Source organism: Oryctolagus cuniculus, chromosome 13 (genome assembly GCF_964237555.1).
Source record: "Oryctolagus cuniculus chromosome 13, mOryCun1.1, whole genome shotgun sequence".
In the NCBI taxonomy this organism is placed as follows: domain Eukaryota; kingdom Metazoa; phylum Chordata; class Mammalia; order Lagomorpha; family Leporidae; genus Oryctolagus; species Oryctolagus cuniculus.
Window position 1 is genome coordinate 64795477 of NC_091444.1, and position 19365 is coordinate 64814841.

General features: G+C 42.6%; 1 long non-coding RNA gene across 1 annotated transcript; it reads right to left on the reverse strand.

Annotated features, from left to right (window-relative positions):
- Nucleotides 1-323: 323 nt before the first annotated feature.
- On the reverse strand, nucleotides 324-12669 carry LOC103351030 (uncharacterized). Its single transcript, XR_011381318.1, has 6 exons — nucleotides 12390-12669; nucleotides 11125-11194; nucleotides 9591-9700; nucleotides 9152-9429; nucleotides 5297-5379; nucleotides 324-3066 (listed from the first exon to the last, which is right to left on the reverse strand). It is a non-coding gene; the product is annotated as an uncharacterized lncRNA (long non-coding RNA).
- Between the last annotated feature and the right edge of the window lie 6696 nt (nucleotides 12670-19365).

Below are 19365 nucleotides of genomic sequence, written 5' to 3' on the forward strand. Positions count from 1 at the left end.
AAAAAAAAAAAAAATAAATAAATAAATAAATAAATAAAATAAAATCTAAAAAAAATTAACTCTTTTATTCTCTAAATAATAGTTTATTTATTATTAGAGAATAATTATTCTCTAATAATATTATATATTATATAATATATATTATGTATTATTATATATTATATAATATATATTATATAATATTCTCTAATAATATTATATATTATGTATTATTATAATAATTATAATATTTATTAATTTAGAGAATAACTATTTATTCTCTAAATAATCCATTTTCAAACAAACAATGCAGTTCTATATGACCTTGCAATGATCCCTGAAAAAAGTCAGACAATTTGACCTCTCCATTATTGATTTCCCAGTGATACTAAAGACACGCAATTTTCATCAATATTATATTATTTTACCTCTGATCTCACTTAATCCATCATCGACATAAATGTTTCTTTCCCATCATATAAAACACTTATTGAGTTCTTAATTTCCTACACTATTCCTCTATTAGGCAAAAGTCAAAACACTCAAGGGTCTGCCACAAATATTTGAAGAAAAATTTTGATACATTTTGAAGGTGAAGAGAGTAAGTCTTGCATGAAGAATATATATGGGCTTTTAAAAAATAAAAGCAAAAAGAAGACTTCAAACTTCCAAGTGGTATAAAGGGAAAGGCATATTCAAAAATTGCGAAGGATGGCAAAATTGAAGTAGAAAACATAGCAAGTTGCTTATGGGATTTTGTTTGAGAATTTTGTAAGATACGCATTATAGGCATATATGGAGATTCTGAGTAGAAATTGCACAACATGGGTTTAAGCTCAAATGTTAAGCTCAAGATTTGGACTTGAGGTTTATCGACGACTGATGATATTTAAAGTGGTGAGAATATCCATGGTCATAAAGGATTTGAGAAGACAGAAAAGTATCCAAAAGTGCCTTAGGACATTTCAAGTTCACGGTTTACATTAATTCAAAGGTGAATCATTTGCAGAAAGTCTGAGATTCACATTTTGGTAGGCTATGTCTCAGCTAAAGAAAATGGCTTGGGAAAGCCTAGTTGATAGGAAAAAGGTAATCACAGGAACACAAAGAGTTAAGGGCTTAAATTTCTGAAGGTGTATACAGGACAGGAAAACTGTCATTCTCTGAGTTTCTTGATTAGTAGTCCATGACATTGTCTCAACCTTTGAAGAAAGTTCTTTAAATGAGATACAGACACTGTTGTGATTGTCTAATTATCATTATATCACTGAAGGCTATGGTAAGTAAATCTAAATTTGGTAAAAATGTTCTTAGAAGAGAACACATTAAAAAAAGCAGTAAGTAGAAACAACTTTACTTTAAGAGTATAGATGGGCCGGCGCCATGGCTCACTAGGCTAATCCTCCGCCTTGTGGCGCTGGCACCCCAGGTTCTAGTCCCGGTCAGGGCGCCGGATTCTGTCCCGGTTGCCCCTCTTCCAGGCCAGCTCTCTGCTGTGGCCCGGGAGTGCAGTGGAGGATGGCCCAGGTGCTTGGGCCCTGCACCCGCATGGGAGACCAGGAGAAGCACCTGGCTCCTGCCATCGGATCAGCGCACTGCGCCAGCCGCAGCGCGCCAGCTGCGGCGGCCATTGGAGGGTGAACCAACAGCAAAGGAAGACCTTTCTCTCTGTCTCTCTCTCTCACTGTCCACTCTGCCTGTCAAAAAAAAAAGAGTATATATGGGCTAAAATTAATAACAAATTCTGAAAATGTCAATTTCACTCATATACATTACTTTTTGTACTTTGCATGTTAGTTACCACAAATAATGGAAAACATATATTTGCCTTTTTCAGACTGGCTTATTTCACTAGGCATAATGGTCTCTAATTGTATCCAATTTGTTGCAGAAGTCAGGATTTTGTTCTTTTTCATGGCTGAGTAGTATTCCATTGCAGATGTATACTGTAAAGTCTTTATCCAATAATCCGCTTTTGGACATCTGTGTTGATTCCACATCTTCACTATTGTGAGTTGAGCTGCTATAAACATGCAGTACAGATAACTCTCACATGCTGATTTCATTTCCTTTGGGTTAATTCCCAGCGGTGGAATTTCTGGGTCATACGACAGTTCTATTTTTTGATTCCTGAGGAATCTCGATAGTGCCCTTCATAATGGTTATACTCGTATACATTCCCATCAACAGTTTATAGGGTACCATTTCCCCCATGTTCTCGGCGACATTTGTTATATTTATTTATTTATTTTTGGATGGTAGCCATTCTAGGTAGGGTGAAATGAAACTTCATTGTGGCTTTTATTTACATTTTCCACATGCTTGTGATCCTACATTTTATTTGAAGACAATGAAATAAAGAAAGACTTTTGTCAACCTTTGCAAGTAGAGACGTGTTTACTTTCCACTTCCTCATCTCTCTCACTCCTAACTCCTACGCACTCTTCTTGGCTGAATCCCCTTGATTCCCACTTCCTTCAACTTAACATTCCCCCAAAGATACCAAATACAAATATCTGCAGCTATGATCCATTAGCTTAGGGAAGGGATCTCTGGACTCTTGGTTATCTTTGCAGTATTTCCTTGCTTTTGGGGATTTATACAGTGAGTTTTCTTGTTCCGGGAAGCATTGGAGAAGCCATGTATGAAAAGTCTTTGTTAACGGCTCTACAGACTGACAGTGCTTCGCACATGAATCCCAGCAACATCTGTGGGCTGTCCGTTATCATCTCTCACCCCAGTCCACAGACTTCTAGGAAAATCAGTTTGGGGACTAATGAATCAGAATGAAAGAAAGCAGGCAAGTAGTAAAATCAGTGGTAGGTAAAAGTCTTCACTACAACAAGATTATATTATTTTCTGTAATGAGAAAAAGTTGTAGCCATGACTTTATACCCAGCAGATACAGCTCCAGCTGAGGGTCAGTTGCTAGGCAGCATAGATTAACCAGAAGAGAGTTGCCCAGTCACCAGCATCTGGGACGTCTCCTGCCCCATGACACATGTGGGAGAACTTGCAGCAGAATCATGGGAAAGGTCTCCACATTCATATTCATCAGAATGTGGGCAATTTGGGTGTCCAATAAAGCTGAAATGAGAAAAATGCACATTCTATACTCTGTGACCACATTTCTAGAATACTAAATAAGTGGTTTCTATGATACTACCATTAGAAAAAAATAAAATGTTTGTTTTCATACTGGCTTTATTATCCAACTAAAATTCATGAGCATGACTTTATGATAAACACATATATGATAAATATATATAAATAAATATATATATAAGTATATTTATATATAAGTATATATTTATATATAAGTATGTAAATATACATTCTCATATATATTTCTTATGATAAATATATAAATATACATTCTCTTTCATTTTTATGTTTTTTACTCCATTCTTATCCTTATTTTGAAAGCTACTTTTAAGAATACATCCTCCTGGGGCCGGCGCTGTGGCGCAGCGGGTTAAAGCCCTGTCCTGAGGCGCCGGCATCCCATGTTGGTGCTGGTTCGAGACCCGGCTGCTCCTCTTCCGATCCAGCTCTCTGCTATGGCCTGGGAGGGCAGTGGAAGATGGCCCAAGTCCTTGGGCCCCTGCACCCGTGTGGGAGACCTGGGGGAAGCTCCTGGCTCCTGGCTTCGGATCGGCACAGCTCTGGCTGTTGCGGCCATCTGGGGAGTGAACCAGCGGATGGAAGACCTCTCTCTCTCTCTCTCTCTCTCTCTCTCTCTGCCTCTCCTCTCTCTGTGTAACTCTGCCTTTCAAATAAATAAATAAAAATCTAAAAAAAAAAAACAATACATCCTCTGCATAGAGATTACCATATGTCATACAATCATACCCAATGTTTCTATTAACTTTGCAAGGTCAGCCTTTCTCAAGCTAAATGAAGGATTTGAGTCCTTATAAACACACAGTGAAAAGGAAGGGGAAAATGTCAAACTGGAAATCCATTAAGTTACAAGTCTGTAAGGGACAATTCCATATTGAGGGATATATATTTCTGCATAAGGACATTTTAAAGGCTAATCTTTATACTTAATGAACATACATACTGAACAGGTTTGTATTAGTACTACTTTCTAAACTTATTAGCTAGATATTTATGCATAAAAGATCAAGGGTGTTGGGGCTGGCGCTGTGGCGCAGCGGGTTAACTCCCTGGCCTGAATGCCGGCATCCCATATGGGCGCCAGTTCTAGTCCTGGCTGCTCCTCTTCCAATCCAGCTCTCTGCTATGGCCTGGGAAAGCAGTGGAAGATGGCCCAGGTCCTTGGGCCCCTGCACCCACGTGGGAGACCTGGAAGAGGCTCCTGGCTCCTGGCTTCAGATCAGCACAGCTCTGGCCATTGCAACCATCTGGGGAGTGAACCATCAGGTGGAAAACCTCTCTCTCTCTCTGCCTCTCCTCTCTCTGTGTAACTCCGACTTCCAAATAAATAAATATATCTTTAAAAAAAAGATCAAGAGTAGTCCAAAAATTAAAAAAAATATTTGTTATGAAATAAATTAATGTCTCAAGGCTTCTTTCCATCTATTCTTGAAGCTCTGTTGAAATGCATATCATCAAACCTAAGGATCATCAGGTATTGCTCTAGGCATTACCCAATCTAATGGGTTTCTTTTATTTATGATTTCATTATTAGTGTGATGTACTGAAATTCATCACAAATAAATTTTACTTTAACGTGTAAATACTCATTCTTCTATTTTCTTCCCGGCAAAGGTTTTGTTTGAGTAAACTTTCAAGACTTCTGAAATTAGTACTGCTTTGTTTCAAAAATACAGGTGAAACTTATTTATTTAATTTATAAGTTCTTACAGGTACATGTTTAGGGAAGAGAATGATGTCAAACAAGCTTACTAACATAAATATTAAGTAAGTCCCTTGTATTTTAGTATAAGCTAAATTCTTCCAAAGTCTCCATGATTCAAGACTATTTTGTCCAGAAAATCTACTAAGCAAAAGTCAATCATATATGAAAATGGGGACTCTTGCACATTACAGTTACTGAGATTATTGATTAACTTACATGTCTGTAAAATCGTGGAAGGCAAATTATCTTAATGACCTTAGATATAAACAGACATGCCTGTGAATGAAGACAACTGCTGCCCAGGACCACAAGGTTGTTGGAAATGCCTTCAATGAGAGAAGTATGTGTCATTTTACAAACACTGAATTAGGCTACATTGGTGAATCCCATAGTGCATGTTCATAGATAGTAGGGCAACAGAAGCTAATGCCTTTCCTACATTCCTCTTCAGAAAATAAATGGAGACAACACGTTTCCAAAACCACTTACATATCAGCTGGATAATAGTGAAGATTTTTGTTCGGGCCATCCAGAGCTTTCATATCCTCTGAAGACAACTGAAATTCAAACACCTGTTAGAGAAGTACAATATTTGGTTATTTTTATACTGAATATTTGTCAATCTGGAAAATCCTGAAAAATTTCCAAACATTTTGAGACATGAAGCAAATCATTCTTCAATAAGCACTGGGTGTTGGGTGGAATGTAAACTAGTATACCATGATGAAATATTGTATGGAGATTTCTCAGAAATTTGAAAATATTGCTTTTTTTAATTTTTTAAAGATTTTATTTATCCATTTGACAGGTAGAGTTACAGACAATGAGAGAGAGACAGAGAGAAAGGTCTTCCTTCTGTTGGTTCACTCCCCACATGGCCAAGGTGGCTGGAGCTGTGCTGAAATGAAGCCAGGGGCTAGGTGCTTCTTCCCGGTCTCCCATGTGGGTACAGGGGCCCAAGCACTTGGGCCATCTTCCACTGCCATCCCAAGCCACAGCAGAGAGCTGGACTGGAAGAGGAGCAACTGGGACTAGAGCCAGCACCCATATGGGATGCCGGCACCACAAGCGGAGGATCAACCTAGTGCCCTCTGAAAATATTTCTACTGCTCATCAAACAATCCCATTCCTGAGCATTTAACCACAGAAATTAAATCAGCTTATGGAGTAGCGTATGAATCCCCATGTTTAAAGCATCTCAATTCACATGAGCTAAGATATGAGATCAACCCATATGTTCATCAACTGATGACTGCATAAAGAAATCTGGTTCATACACACAATGAAATAATACTCAGCCATAAAAAAGAAGGAAATTCTGTCTTTTCCAACAAAGTAGAAGCAAACCGAGGAGAATTATGCGTAATGAAATAAGCGAGACCCTAAAAGATAAACATCATATGTTTTCTCTGATTTGCAGTAGCTAACATATAGAATGCACATGTGTAAACCTATACACACACACACACCTGAATGTAGAAGAGTGAAATTGACATCCTATGATTTGATTATTCTTTATAGCTCTTGTATATATTCCTGTGGAACAGTCCTTCAACTTTTACTTATTAAACACAATACTTACTTGAACATTAAATATATGGTTATAAAATAAATGGAATTAATTCTATCAAAAATTAAAAGAATAAAGAAAGGAAGATGGAGGGAAAGGCCAAGGGACTGAAGGAAGTATCAATATGTCTTAGAATTGTGTCTATGAAATATATAAATTCTGTTCTCTTTATGTTAACCATAAAAAATTTAAAAAATAATAAAATCAGTATGTGTGAGGAGTTGGTTTTGTGGCACAGAAGGTTAATCAGCACCTGCAATTCAGTCATTTCTTGTTGGCACCAATTAGAGTCCTAAATGCTTGACTTCTGATACAGGTCCCTGCTATGGGCCTGGGAAAACAATGGAGGAAGTCAAAAGTGCTTACACCCCTCCGACCATGTGGGAATCTCAGATTATTGTCCAGGCTTCTGGCTTTAGCATGAGACAGGCCAAGAGTTGTGACCCTTAGGGAGTGAATCAGCGTATGGAAGATATTCTCTCTCTTTCTCTCTCTTTCTCTCTCTCTCTCTCTCTCTCTCTCTCCCCTCCTGCTTTCTCTGTATCTTTGCCTTTCAAATGAATAAAATCTTTAAAAAAGTAAAAAATAAATAAAAGCAGTGCACTTTGCTAGTGCACTACTAATTATAATATATTAAAACCACACAATATTAAAGATAAAAAGAAGTCTCAACGTTAGCTGTAGAAGGAAGCTGACATTACTTAAAGAAGATAGGGCCATGCACTTACAAGATCTAGAAGATTCTAAAGGCAAACATTGAAATATATAAGATTATTTAGTAAAGTTCCTTGATGTAGTCATGTGTTTATATCCCATCAGTGAAGAAAGAAAAGAACAGAAAATTTTGATAATTTGAAAAAGAAAAAGGTATTTTTAAAAATTCTCTTGTAATTAATGGAGAGTTTCAATTCAATATTAAGCAACAGCTTAAAGTCTTATTCTATGTGGAAAGTGAAAGTCCTTACAAATTTTACATAACAATTAATTCAATGAAAAGTAACTGAGATATTTTAAATATGAGGTATTAGTAAATGTTTTACCATACTGGAAAACAGAGCTTTATTTTGCAACTCTACAGAAACGAAAACAATCTCTTGAGGAGAGGAGTGAATTCAGATATGTATATGCAGAGTAAAGAGAGGATCATTGATGTGGCAAAATGTCAGAATTACACAGTGACAGAATGAGTGAGAGATACAGAGTGAGAGAAAGAAAGACAGAGATCTCTCACCTACCAGTTTACTCTCAAATGTCTGCAAGAATCAGAGCGGAGGGTGGTGGGGAGGCAGAAGCCAGCAGCCTGGAAATCAGTTTGGATCTCTAACAAGGGCTCCATGCATTCAAGCACAGGGACATAACTTGTTGATTCCTATGGAACCGGGGCTCAAATCCAGGCATTTCAGTATGAGCTAACAGCATGCCAAGCAATGAAACAAATTCTTAATCTTGATATTCTTTCTGAAAGTATATATGCATGTCAGTGGACTCTTACACATTTTTCACATGGTATTTTAAAAACACCAGTTGAATTAATAACCAAATTTATAAAGACCATAATGTTTTATAGATAATATAGTAAAATATTATCCTGTTCCCAAAATAAAGAACACTTGGACCAGCCACAAAACTCTAAACATACAAAAGTAGGAATTTTTATCGTGAAAATATACCATAAAGAGAATACAGTTTGTGAGAACGTGTTGTAAAAGGTTTACATATTTATTTGAGACATGATTTCAGAAAGAAAGGGAGAGACACAGAGAGAGTTATTCTAATTGCTGGCTCACTCCCCAAATTGCCACAACAGCTGAGGCTGGGCAGACTGAAGCCAGGAGCTAGGGGATTCATACTAATCTCCCAGGTGGATGGTAAGAGCCCAGACACCCTTGCAATCCTCCGCTGTTGTCCTAGGCACTTCATCAGAGAGCTGGATCAGAGAGAAGAACCAGAACTAGAACTGGCTTCCATATGGGATGCTGGAGTTGCTGGCAGCAGCTTGACCTGCTGTACCACACTGGGCCCTGAGAAAATTTTTAACAAATACATCTTGATATAAAATTAAAGCCCAGAATACATAAACATGCTAGATTGAGTAGTGAACTATCTCCCAATACTTCACTTTGCTAGGCTCTATACCCCTTGGATCCATTAGCTATTACACAACAATTTCAGTGTGGCCGGTCTGTTAATGGTTATAGAACTTGTCAGAAGCAATTGCTAGATAGTTCTGAGAAGGCTTTTCCAGTATGAAATCAGTACCTTTGGACTGTGCCATGTAATGAAGAGAAGCCCAGGACACTTAGCTGTAGGATGAAGAAGTACATGGAGGAGCACTGAGGCATCCCATGCAATGCTCAGTTAACATCATAAAGGGAGCTGCCTCTTTATGATTGGGGGGGGGGGGTGGATTGCAAGTACATGAAAGAGCCTAAATAGAACACAAACTGAATGAGTTCAGGCTCAGCCCGGGCTAATTCACAATCCACGAAAGGATGTTATAAATTAGTTAAATACAATCATCTGTTCAGAAGGTATTTTTTATTTTACAACTACAATAATAATAGTTAAATAATGGTTTCTTAATTAAAAACGCAGACACAGTCAATATATTTATATGGTGCTTCACTAGATAGGAAAACCATATGAATGTGAAAACAATATGAATATCAAGCTATATGAATTCTAAAATTACAAAAAATACAATGTGTAAGCCAAATCGACATCTTCCAAAAAGGAATAAATCTCAAGGACTCTGAGCCCCACATGCTCATCACCTGAATGTTCTCTTTGATCTCCTTCGCTATGAAACTCTTGGCCAGGGCCACAACCCCACGCTGCAGCTGGTAGCGAAGGGCAATCAGGGCTGGACTTCGCTTGTGCTTTTTGGCCAGGGCACTGATGACTGGGTCTTCCAGGAGAGCTGGGTAGCTCTGGTCCACCCTGCAAGGACGGCAGAAAAGCTGACCTCCTGATGCAGGGCGTTCAGTTTGATAAGAGGCTTTCAGAACAGCCTGGGGGCCCACCCTAGACCAGCACTTCTCAAAGATGGCCACTGGCCCAGCAGGGTTAGTATTATATCTGATGTTGTGCAAATGCAGGTTATCCTGTATCTCCTAGCCATTTGAGAATTAACGTCACAAAACTAACTATTGTACAACCAATAGTATTTCATGAACAGTGGTGTTTTCCATAAGCATTCCGAGTTTCTTTTACCATTTTGGATCTTGACTTGATCCCAGAGCACCATAGGCAACCAGAACAACATATTTTGATTTTCAGAAATCCAGCAGTTTGCTCTGATTGAGATGGGGATGGTATTCCACCTGTGGATAGAGAAGATTAAAAGTATCAGAGTATATGAAATGTTAATATTAAAAAAGAAAAATTTAAAAAGTAAAAGCTGAATTCAGAAATGAAACATGGAAAACAAACTGAAATTATCATCATATAAGGATTTTAATCTGCTTTAAAGACTTTTTTATTTATTTTTGAAAGACAGAAGGACAAAGACAGAGAGAACTCCTCTAACTCTAGTTCACTTCCCCAAATGAACATAATGAACTGCACTTTGCCAGGCCAAAACCTGGAGCTCAAACTCCATCCCCGTCTCCCATGTGGATGGCAGTTTCAAGTAGTTGAGCCTTTTTTAATTCCCCAGGTACAGCAGCAGGGAGCTAGACCAGAAATGGAGCAACTAGGACTTGAACTGGTACTCCAATATGGGATGCAGATATCACAAGCACACAGCTTTAGCGCAGTGATGACCCCCAACTAAAGATTTTTTTGGGCCGGCGCCGCGGCTCATTAGGCTAATCCTCCAGCTGCGGCACCAGCACCCTGGGTTCTAGTCCTGGTTTGGGCACCGGATTCTGTCCTGGTTGCTCCTCTTCAGTCCAGCTCTCTGCTGTGGCCCCAGGAGTGCAGTGGAGGATGGCCCAGGTCCTTGGGCCCTGCACCCGCATGGGAGACCAGGAGGAAGCACCTGGCTCCTGGCTTCAGATCAGCGCACCGCACTGGCCGCAACACGCCGGCCGTAGCGGCCACTTGGGGAGTGAACCAATGGAAAAAGGAAGACCTTTGTCTCTCTCTCTCTCTCACTGTCTAACTATGTCAAAAAAATCTTTTTTTTTTTTTTTTTTTTGACAGGCAGAGTGGACGGTGAGAGAGACAGAGAGAAAGGTCTTCCTTTGCCGTTGGTTCACTCTCCAATGGCCGCCGCGGCCGGCGCACCACACCGATCCGAAGCCAGGAGCCAGGTGCTTCTCCTGGTCTCCCATGGGGTGCAGGGCCCAAGCACCTGGGCCATCCTCCACTGCACTCCCGGGCCATAGCAGAGAGCTGGCCTGGAAGAGGGGCAACCGGGACAGAATCCGGCGCCCCAACCGGGACTAGAACCCGGTGTGTTGGCGCCGCAAGGTGGAGGATTAGCCTACTGAGCCGCGGCGCCGGCCAAAAAATAAGATTTTTTTGAAAGCAATAAATATCCTCTCTGTCTCTCCCTGTCTGTCTATAGCTCTACCTTTCATATAAGTAAATAAAATCTTTTTTAAAAGTGTATTACTGAAGCATTAATAAGCATTATCTATTGAGGAATTGGACTGAAACTAGTACACACAAAAGTAATTATAAAGAGGTAGTGCAGATGCATGTGGAAAGTGGAACCATTCAATACAATAGATTGGGGAACTTGGCAGGCACCTGTGGGAGAACTGAGTTGGATTCTGCATCAGAGGTGGGCATTTGTCACCTGAATCCATTCTCCCCTATTTCCAGAGCGCACAGATTAATGTAGTAGCCCTCTCGGTGGTTGGAGGTGGCTACACTCCAAATTGTTGCCGCCAAGTGCATATAGGTAACAGTAAGATGTGCATTTTGGCCTGGGACTTTGAGTCATGTAGAAAGTGCTTTCTCTCCACTCATCTCTCTTCTCACTTGCTGCTGCCCAGACCTGGGGGCAGCCCAGCACTGACCTAGAGACCAGGATACCTTAGGTGGTGGAGGGAAAACAAGATGGTACCCAAATTCCTGATTGGCTGTGTCCAATTCAGGCAACCACAGATCTGGAATTTGTACCAGTCATATGAGATGTTCACTTTCAGTCACTGGGCATTTTTGATGCTGATCTCTAAATACATGCCAGCCCTCAGCCTGTCTCCTACAAACCCCTAACTCCTTGCTCCACCAAATCAGCTGAGTTGCAGCAAAGTTTAAATGCAAAAAGATGACGTGTGGGAGGACTTTAAAACTTTTTTATTAGGCGGGCGCCGCGGCTCACTAGGCTAATCCTCCGCCTTGCAGCGCCGGCACACCGGGTTCTAGTCCCGGTCGGGGCGCCGGATTCTGTCCCGGTTGCCCCTCTTCCAGGCCAGCTCTCTGCTGTGGCCAGGGAGTGCAGTGGAGGATGGCCCAAGTCCTTGGGCCCTGCACCCCATGGGAGACCAGGAGAAGCACCTGGCTCCTGGCTTCGAATCAGCGCGGTGCGCCGGCCGCAGCACGCCAGCCACGGCGGCCATTGGAGAGTGAATCAATGGCAAAGGAAGACCTTTCTCTCTGTCTCTCTCTATCTCTGTCCACTCTGCCTGTCAAAAATTAAAAAAAAAAAACTTTTTTATTAGAAAAAATTTTTTTCTGTATATATTTAGGGAACGCAATGTGATTATTTGATGTACATATACATTGTGAAATAATCACCACAGTCAAGTTAATTAAATATCCATCACTGGGACACATATTTGGCCTAGTGCTTAACACGTGCACATTTCCTGTCTGGCTATCTGGGTCCTACACCTGGCTCAGCACCCAATTCCCGCTTCCTACTGAAGCACACCCTGGGAGGCAGCAGATGATGGCTCAAGTACTTCACTGTTGGTCACATAAGATATATGGAAAGAGTTTCCTGCCTGGCTTCCTGATGCCACAGGGCCTGCCCGCGGGGAAGGCCAGGTGTTCACCTATACCTGCCTGGGCTGAACCATGGTCCAGGAACCCTGAAGGTAGCCACTGAACTCTTACCAGGGCTGCGGAGGAGCTGCCTTCCTCTCTGGAGATGACGACCTGGAATGCCCCTCCGCGCCTCCCTGGGGCCCAGGGGAAGGGTCTCCAGATGTGCAAGCCTGGAAGCCTGATGGTCCGGTCCCAAGGGGAGACTGCAGGCTTTGGTACCCTGGGATTGCCGGGGCGGGAGCTGCGCCCAATCTTCACGGAGTGCGCTCTCTCCCAGGCGGTTGCCACCCCAGGGCTTGCCAGGGCCCTCCGCTCCCAAAGGCAGCAGCTCACAGAAACGCGGAGACATGGGCAAGAATTGGCAACAGACACTTGGCTGGTCCTCCAAGCCTGAGGCGCTGTTCTCTGCCGTATGTCACCTGCCTCCGAGACTGAATGGGCCTTCGACGCTCGCCTGGCTGGTCCACGTTCACCTTGCCGGCCCTTCGTCACCGGGAGTGCGCAGACCGTGTGTTGCGCGATGCCTGTACAGGTCTTGTCGGAACCAGGACTACAGGGGAAACTCACAGATCAATGAGAAAAAAAACAAGGAAGAGGAGCTACGGCTATGCAGAGGACATTCACAAAAGGGCCAGGAAGCAGGAACACACGTTGAACCTCAGCCGCGCTCCAAACTTCGGCTTCTCCCACACAGCGGCTGCGAGAGTGCGAGCACCAGACACTCACTCATAGCTGAACTGTAAACTGTAGGAATTCGGGAGTGCAACTTGACAGACAGTATCTAGCAGAACCTGAGTCCCATCCTCCATCAGCCATGCCTCTTGCAGGAATCCCGAATGCCGCAGGACGGTGTGCTCAATTCCTCTCAGGCATACTTCTTGCTGGAACATCCACACCTGCACCGTCACAAGCACATGGAGGCCCAGTTAGTGGCAATAATCTATAATTGTTTATTAATAGAGGAAAGGGTTACAAAAATGTATTCTGTTTACAAATTATATCTTTAAGATAGTTCACATTAGTCACACCTGTGCTAACAGGGACGAATTTAGAAATGGTAATGTTAAGTGAGTAAAGGATATGCACATGTCATATTTATGTGCAGGGTTTTAAAATTTGGAACAATACCATATTGCTTGTGGACTTGCTTTGATAAAGTCTGAGATCAATGATAGCAAGGCCACACATCAACTTTAGATCCCAGGTTACTTTTGGGAAGGAAGAATGGGGATTAATTGGATAGAGGGACCATTCAATTCCACTTGTAGACTATTGATTCTTAAAATAGTTGAAACAAAGATGGCAAAAAAATTAAAGTGTGTCACGCTGGAATGGTGGGGCAAGTTTTGACCTAGTGTCTCCTGTGGGTTAAAATGACCATGTTCTCCACTGGTGTTTCGGGGACTGATTTCTAGCTCCAGCTCCCAATTTCAGTTCTTGCTAATGCAGGGTCTGGATGAGAGTTGTGATGGTTCAAGTACTGGGTTCCCTGCCACCCACATGGGCTATTGGTATGGGTTCACATCTTCCAGCTTTGGCCAGAGATCCCCAGCCCCAGCTGTTGTGTACCTCTGGGGAGTGAAGCAGCAGATAGGAGCTCTCTCTGTCTCTGTCTCTCTGTCTCTGAAATCAATGTGTTTTCTTTAAAATTCTTATTTATTTATTTATTTATTTATTTATTTATTTGAAAGTCAGAGTTACACAGAGAGAGGAGAAGCAGAGAGAGAAAGAGAGAGAGAGGTCTTCTATCTGCTGGTTCACTCCCCAATTGGCTGCAACGGCCGGAGCTGTGCTGATCCAAAGCCAGGAGCCAGGAGCCTCTTCTGGGTCTCCCACGTGGGTGCAGGGCCCCAAGGACTTGAGCCATTCTCCACTGCTTTCCCAGGCCACAGCAGAGAGCTGATTGGAGGTGGAGCAGCTGGTTCCTTTGTGCCCATATGGTATGCCGGCACTTCAGACGCCACAGCACCAGCCCCAATATAAGTTTTTTAATTTGGAAAATGATTGGGCAGGCATTGTGGTGCAGCAGATTAAGCTGCTGCCTACAATGCCCGATCACACTGCTGCTCCATTTCCAATCCAGCTCCCTGCTAATGGCCCTGTGAAGGCAGCGAAGATGGCCAAGTTCTTGGGTTACTACACCCATGTGCTTGTGAGACCCAGATGCAGTTCCCGGCTCCTGGCCATGTCTGGGCCTGGCCCAGGCCCAATTGTTGCAGTGATTTGGGGAGTGAATGAACAAATGGAAGATCTCTTTCTCTCTGTCTCTTCATCTCTGTCACTGCTTTTCAAATAAAGAAATTTAAACAATAAATTTAGAAAATTATTCATTAAATGTAATATTTTCCTCTATTTTGTACATGAGGAATCTTTTATAAGTTCAAGAGAGTTAACATGGGCCGGTGCCGTGGCTCACTTGGTTAAATCCTCCACCTGCGGAGCCGGCACCCCGGGTTCTAGTCCCAGTTGGGGCGCCAGGTACTAGTCCCGGTTGCTCCTCTTCCAGTCCAGCTCTCTGCTGTGGCCAGGGAGGGCAGCAGAGGATGGCCCAAGTGCTTGGGTCCCTGCACCCGCATGGGAGACCGGGAGGAAGTACCCGGCTCCTGGGGCTCCTGGCTTCGGATCGGCACAGCGCTGGCTGTAGCAACCATTAGGAGAGTGAACCAACGGAAAGAAGACCTTTCTCTCTGTCTCTCTCTCACTGTCTATAACTCTCTCTCTCACTGTCTAACTCTACCTGGAAAAAAAAAAAAAAGAAAGAGAGAGAGAAAGAGAGAGTTAACATGGACAAAATGAAATAGGTTACAATGCATACATAGAATTTAACACTCTTAAAAGCCTCCACATCAAAGAACTTAGTGATATGGGGGAAAGGGTACAATATGCATTATTTAAGGATGTATTTATTCATTTGAAAGTCAGAGTTACACAGAGAGAGGAGAGGCAGAGAGAGAGAAGTCTTCCATCCACTGGTTTACTCCTCAGTTAGCCACAATGCCCAAGCTCTGCTGATCCGAAGCCAGGAGCCAGGAGCTTCCTCCAGGTCTTCCCACGTGTGGACAGGGGCCCAAGCACTTGGGCCATCTTCCACTGCTTTCCCAGACCATAGCAGAGAGCTGGATCGGAAGTGGAGCAGCGGGGACTCAAACTGCAGACTGCGGCTTTACCAGCTACTCCACAGTGCGGGCTCCACATTAAACATTTGATGTGAAAGGGTAGATTAGAAACCAACTGTGGGACTGGCGCTGTGGCACAGTGGGTAAAATTGCCATCTGCAGTGCTGACATCCCATATGGGCACCGGTTCAAGTCCCGGCTGCTCCATATCTGATCCAGCTCTCTGCTATGGCCTGGGAAAGCAGTGGAAGATGGCCCAAGTGCTTGGGTCCCTGTACCTGCATGGGAGACCTGGAAGAAGCTCCTGGCTCCTGGCTTCAGATTAGCCCAGCTCCAGCTGTTGCGACCATTTGGGGAGTGAAACAAGGGATGGAAGATCTCTCCCTCCCCTTCTCTCTTTCCCTCCCTCTCTGCCTCTTCTTCTCTGTATCTCTGCTTTTCAAACAAATAAATAAATCTTAAAAAAAAAAGACACAATTGTATGGGGGGATAAGTTTTATGTAATCTCTTATTTCTATCATGTGTCTATAACCATGAAGATAAATTTCAGATTGTTAACTCTGGCTATATTCAAGAAGTACTTCCTAAGTTAACGTATTTTTTTCTTCTCTGTACCAATTTTACAATGATTGTATAGTTATTTTATCAGAAAAACAACCTAATAAATATTTTTGTGCAAATAACTTGTCAAAAATGAACTGATCAATTAACATCAGTGTTCAATTTCAGAACAAATATGCAGAAATTGCATGCTACTTTATCTGAAGTGCCTATGTTGCCACCTTCTGGACAAATGGAAAAATGCTTTATGATATAGAGTGACAATATACAGATGTAAAGACAGGAATTGATTACATAGAGGGACTCTTCAATTCTATCTATAAATTATAGTTTCTAAAAATATTTAAAGCAAAGATGGCAAAAAAGTGAAAATGTGTTAAATGTGGATAGTGGGGTGGATGTTTAGCCTACGGAGAAAGGCACGGGTTAAGATGTCTGTCTCTCATCTTAAAGTACATGGGTTTGGGGGCGGGCACTGTGGCATAGTGGGTTCAAGGCCTGGCTGCTCCACTTATTTTTTATAAGGTTTATTTTATTATTTACATGAAAGTCAGAGTTACACAGAGAGAGAAGTAAAGGCAGAGAGAGAGAGAGAGAGAGAGAGAGAGAGAGAGAGAGAGGTCTTCCATCTGCTGGTTCACTCCCCAATTGGCTGCAACAGCCAGAGCTGTGCTGATCCAATGCCAGTAGCCAGGAGCTTCTTCCAGGTCTCCCACACAGTGCAGGGGCCCAAGGACTTGGGCCATCTTCTACTGCTTTCCCAGGCTATAGAAGAGAGCTTGATCGGAAGTGGAGCAGCCGGGACTCAAACCAGTGCCCATATAGGATGTCAGCACTGCAGACAGTGGCTTCACTGGCTACACCACAGAGCCGGTTCGTGCTCCGCTGCTGGTCCAGCTCTCTGCTATGTCCTGGGAGGGCAGTAGAAGATGGCCCAAGTCCTTGGGCCCCTGAACCCGTGTGGGAGACCCGGAGGAGGCTCCTGGCTCCTGGCTTTGGATTGGAGCATCTCTGGCCATTGTGGCCAGTTTTGGGGGGTGGGGTGGTGGTAAACTAGCAGATGGAGGACTACTCTCTCTCTATGCCTCCCCTTCTCTCTCTGTGTGTGGCTCTGATTTTCAAATAAATAATTTAACAAAAAATAATGTACTTGGGTTTGATACCTGCTTCCAGCTTCCTGCTGAGGACGATCCTTCAAGGGAGCAGCGATGGACTCAAGTAATTGGCTTCCTGACACTCACATGGAGGACCTGGATTGAGTGTCCAGCTCCTGGTTCCAGCCTCAACTCAGAGCAAGCTTTGCAGGCATTTAGGAAGCAAACCAGCTAATGGGAACGCTCCCTTTTTGTCTCTGACTCTCTCTGCTTCAGAAATATATTTTAAAATTTAAAAAATTTGGTCACATTATTTGGGTGACTACAATATTTTTCTTCATATATTTTGTATATGGGAAATCCTTTATCATTTAAAGACAATTAACATGCCTAATTTAAATCAATTAAGTAAGTTACAACTCATTCACAGGATGGAATGTCATGCATTCTTCAAAGTCTCCAAGTCAAATAATTCAGGCATACGGGGAAAAGGCTCAAGAAACACTGGATGTAAAAGGATGAATTAGAAAACAACTGTGCTGCCTGGGTGGTGGTGGTGACATATTTTGTCTGAAAAATGTGTAGTCTCCTCTTGCTATCACATTCCTGCCAACATGAAGGTCAATATCAGACTCAACCCTGGCTGTATCTGAGCTTACTACAACAGGTAACTTGCATTTTTTCTCCCTTATACCAATTTTGCAATGCATGTATAGGCATTTTGCAAGAAACATAAACAATCCAATTAGTAATTCTTTTGTAAATAACATGTCCCAATAAACAAGCAGTTAACATCAGCATTCGATTTCAGACCAAATACACTGTTTTTGCTGCTACTTTATGTGATGTGTTTGTGCTGCCATCTTTTGGACAAACAGAAAAATGCTCTATGGTGTAGCATGATAAAAGTCAGATATGCATTTCAATTACTGGTAAACAAAAAAAATTTTAATGCAAAAGACCAACACAATGAAAACCTGATTTATCATTTTTTGTTTTTCAATATATGTGAAGAGCAGAGAAAGAAACAGATAAAAAGATCTGCCACCTGTGAATTCATGCTTTAAATGCCTGCAACAGTCAGGACTATGTCACGCCAAAGCCAGGAGCCCAAAACTCATTCCAGGTCTCCCACGTATGTGACAGGGACCAAGCACATGAGCCATCATCTGGTATTTCTCAGGGTGTACATGAGCAGGAAGCTGATCTGGACTGGAGCTAAGACTTGAATTAAGGCATGCTGATATAGGATGGGGATGTCCCAAACAATGTCTTGGCACCCAAAAAAAGCTTATTTACTGAAAAACAAAGTAGACAAACTATTAGATTAACAAAGGAAGGACAAATAAAATTAGAAATGAAAATGAGACAATTACAACTGATACGACAGAAAAATAAACCATCATAAGAAGCTACTATGGGCCGGCGCCACGGCTCAATAGCCTAATCCTCCGCCTTGCGGAGCCGGCACACCAGGTTCTAGTCCCAGTCAGGGCGCCGGATTCTCTCTGCTGTGGCCCGGGAGTGCAGTGGAGGATGGCCCAGGTGCTTGGGCCCTGCACCCCATGGGAGACCAGGAGAAGCACCTGGCTCCTGCCTTCGGATCAGCGCGGTGCGCCGGTCACAGCGTGCCAGCCGCGGTGGCCATTGGAGGGTGAACCAACGGCAAAGGAAGACCTTTCTCTCTGTCTCTCTCTCTCACTGTCCACTCTGCCTGTCAAAAAAAAAAAAAAAAAAAAAAAAAAAAAAAAAAGAAGCTACTATGAATGATTATATGCAAACAAATTTGACAACCTTAAGGAAACAGATAAATCCTCAACACTTCCCAAGATTCAGCTTCCCAAAATTAATTAAGCAGGATGTTGAAAATCTAAACACAGCAATAACAAGTAATGAAGATTTAAACAATAATCGAAAGTCAGGGCCAACGCTGTGGCGTAGCCAGAAAAGACATCCTGTGGTGCCAGCATCCCATGTGGGTGCTGGTTCAAGTCTCAGCTGCTCCATATCCGATACAGCTTTCTGCTATGGCCTGGGAAGGCAGTGGAAGATGGCCCAAGTCCTTGGGTCCCTGGACCCACATGGGGGACCTGAAAGAAGCACCAGGCTTCTGGCTTTTGATCAGCCTAGCGCCGACCATTGCCTCCATTTGTGGAGTGAACCAGCAGATGGAAGACTCTCTCTCTCTCTCTCTCTCTCTCTGCCTGTCTTTCTGTATTTATGCCTTTCAAATAAATAAACAGATATTGAAAGTCTCCCAACAAGAAAGTCTAG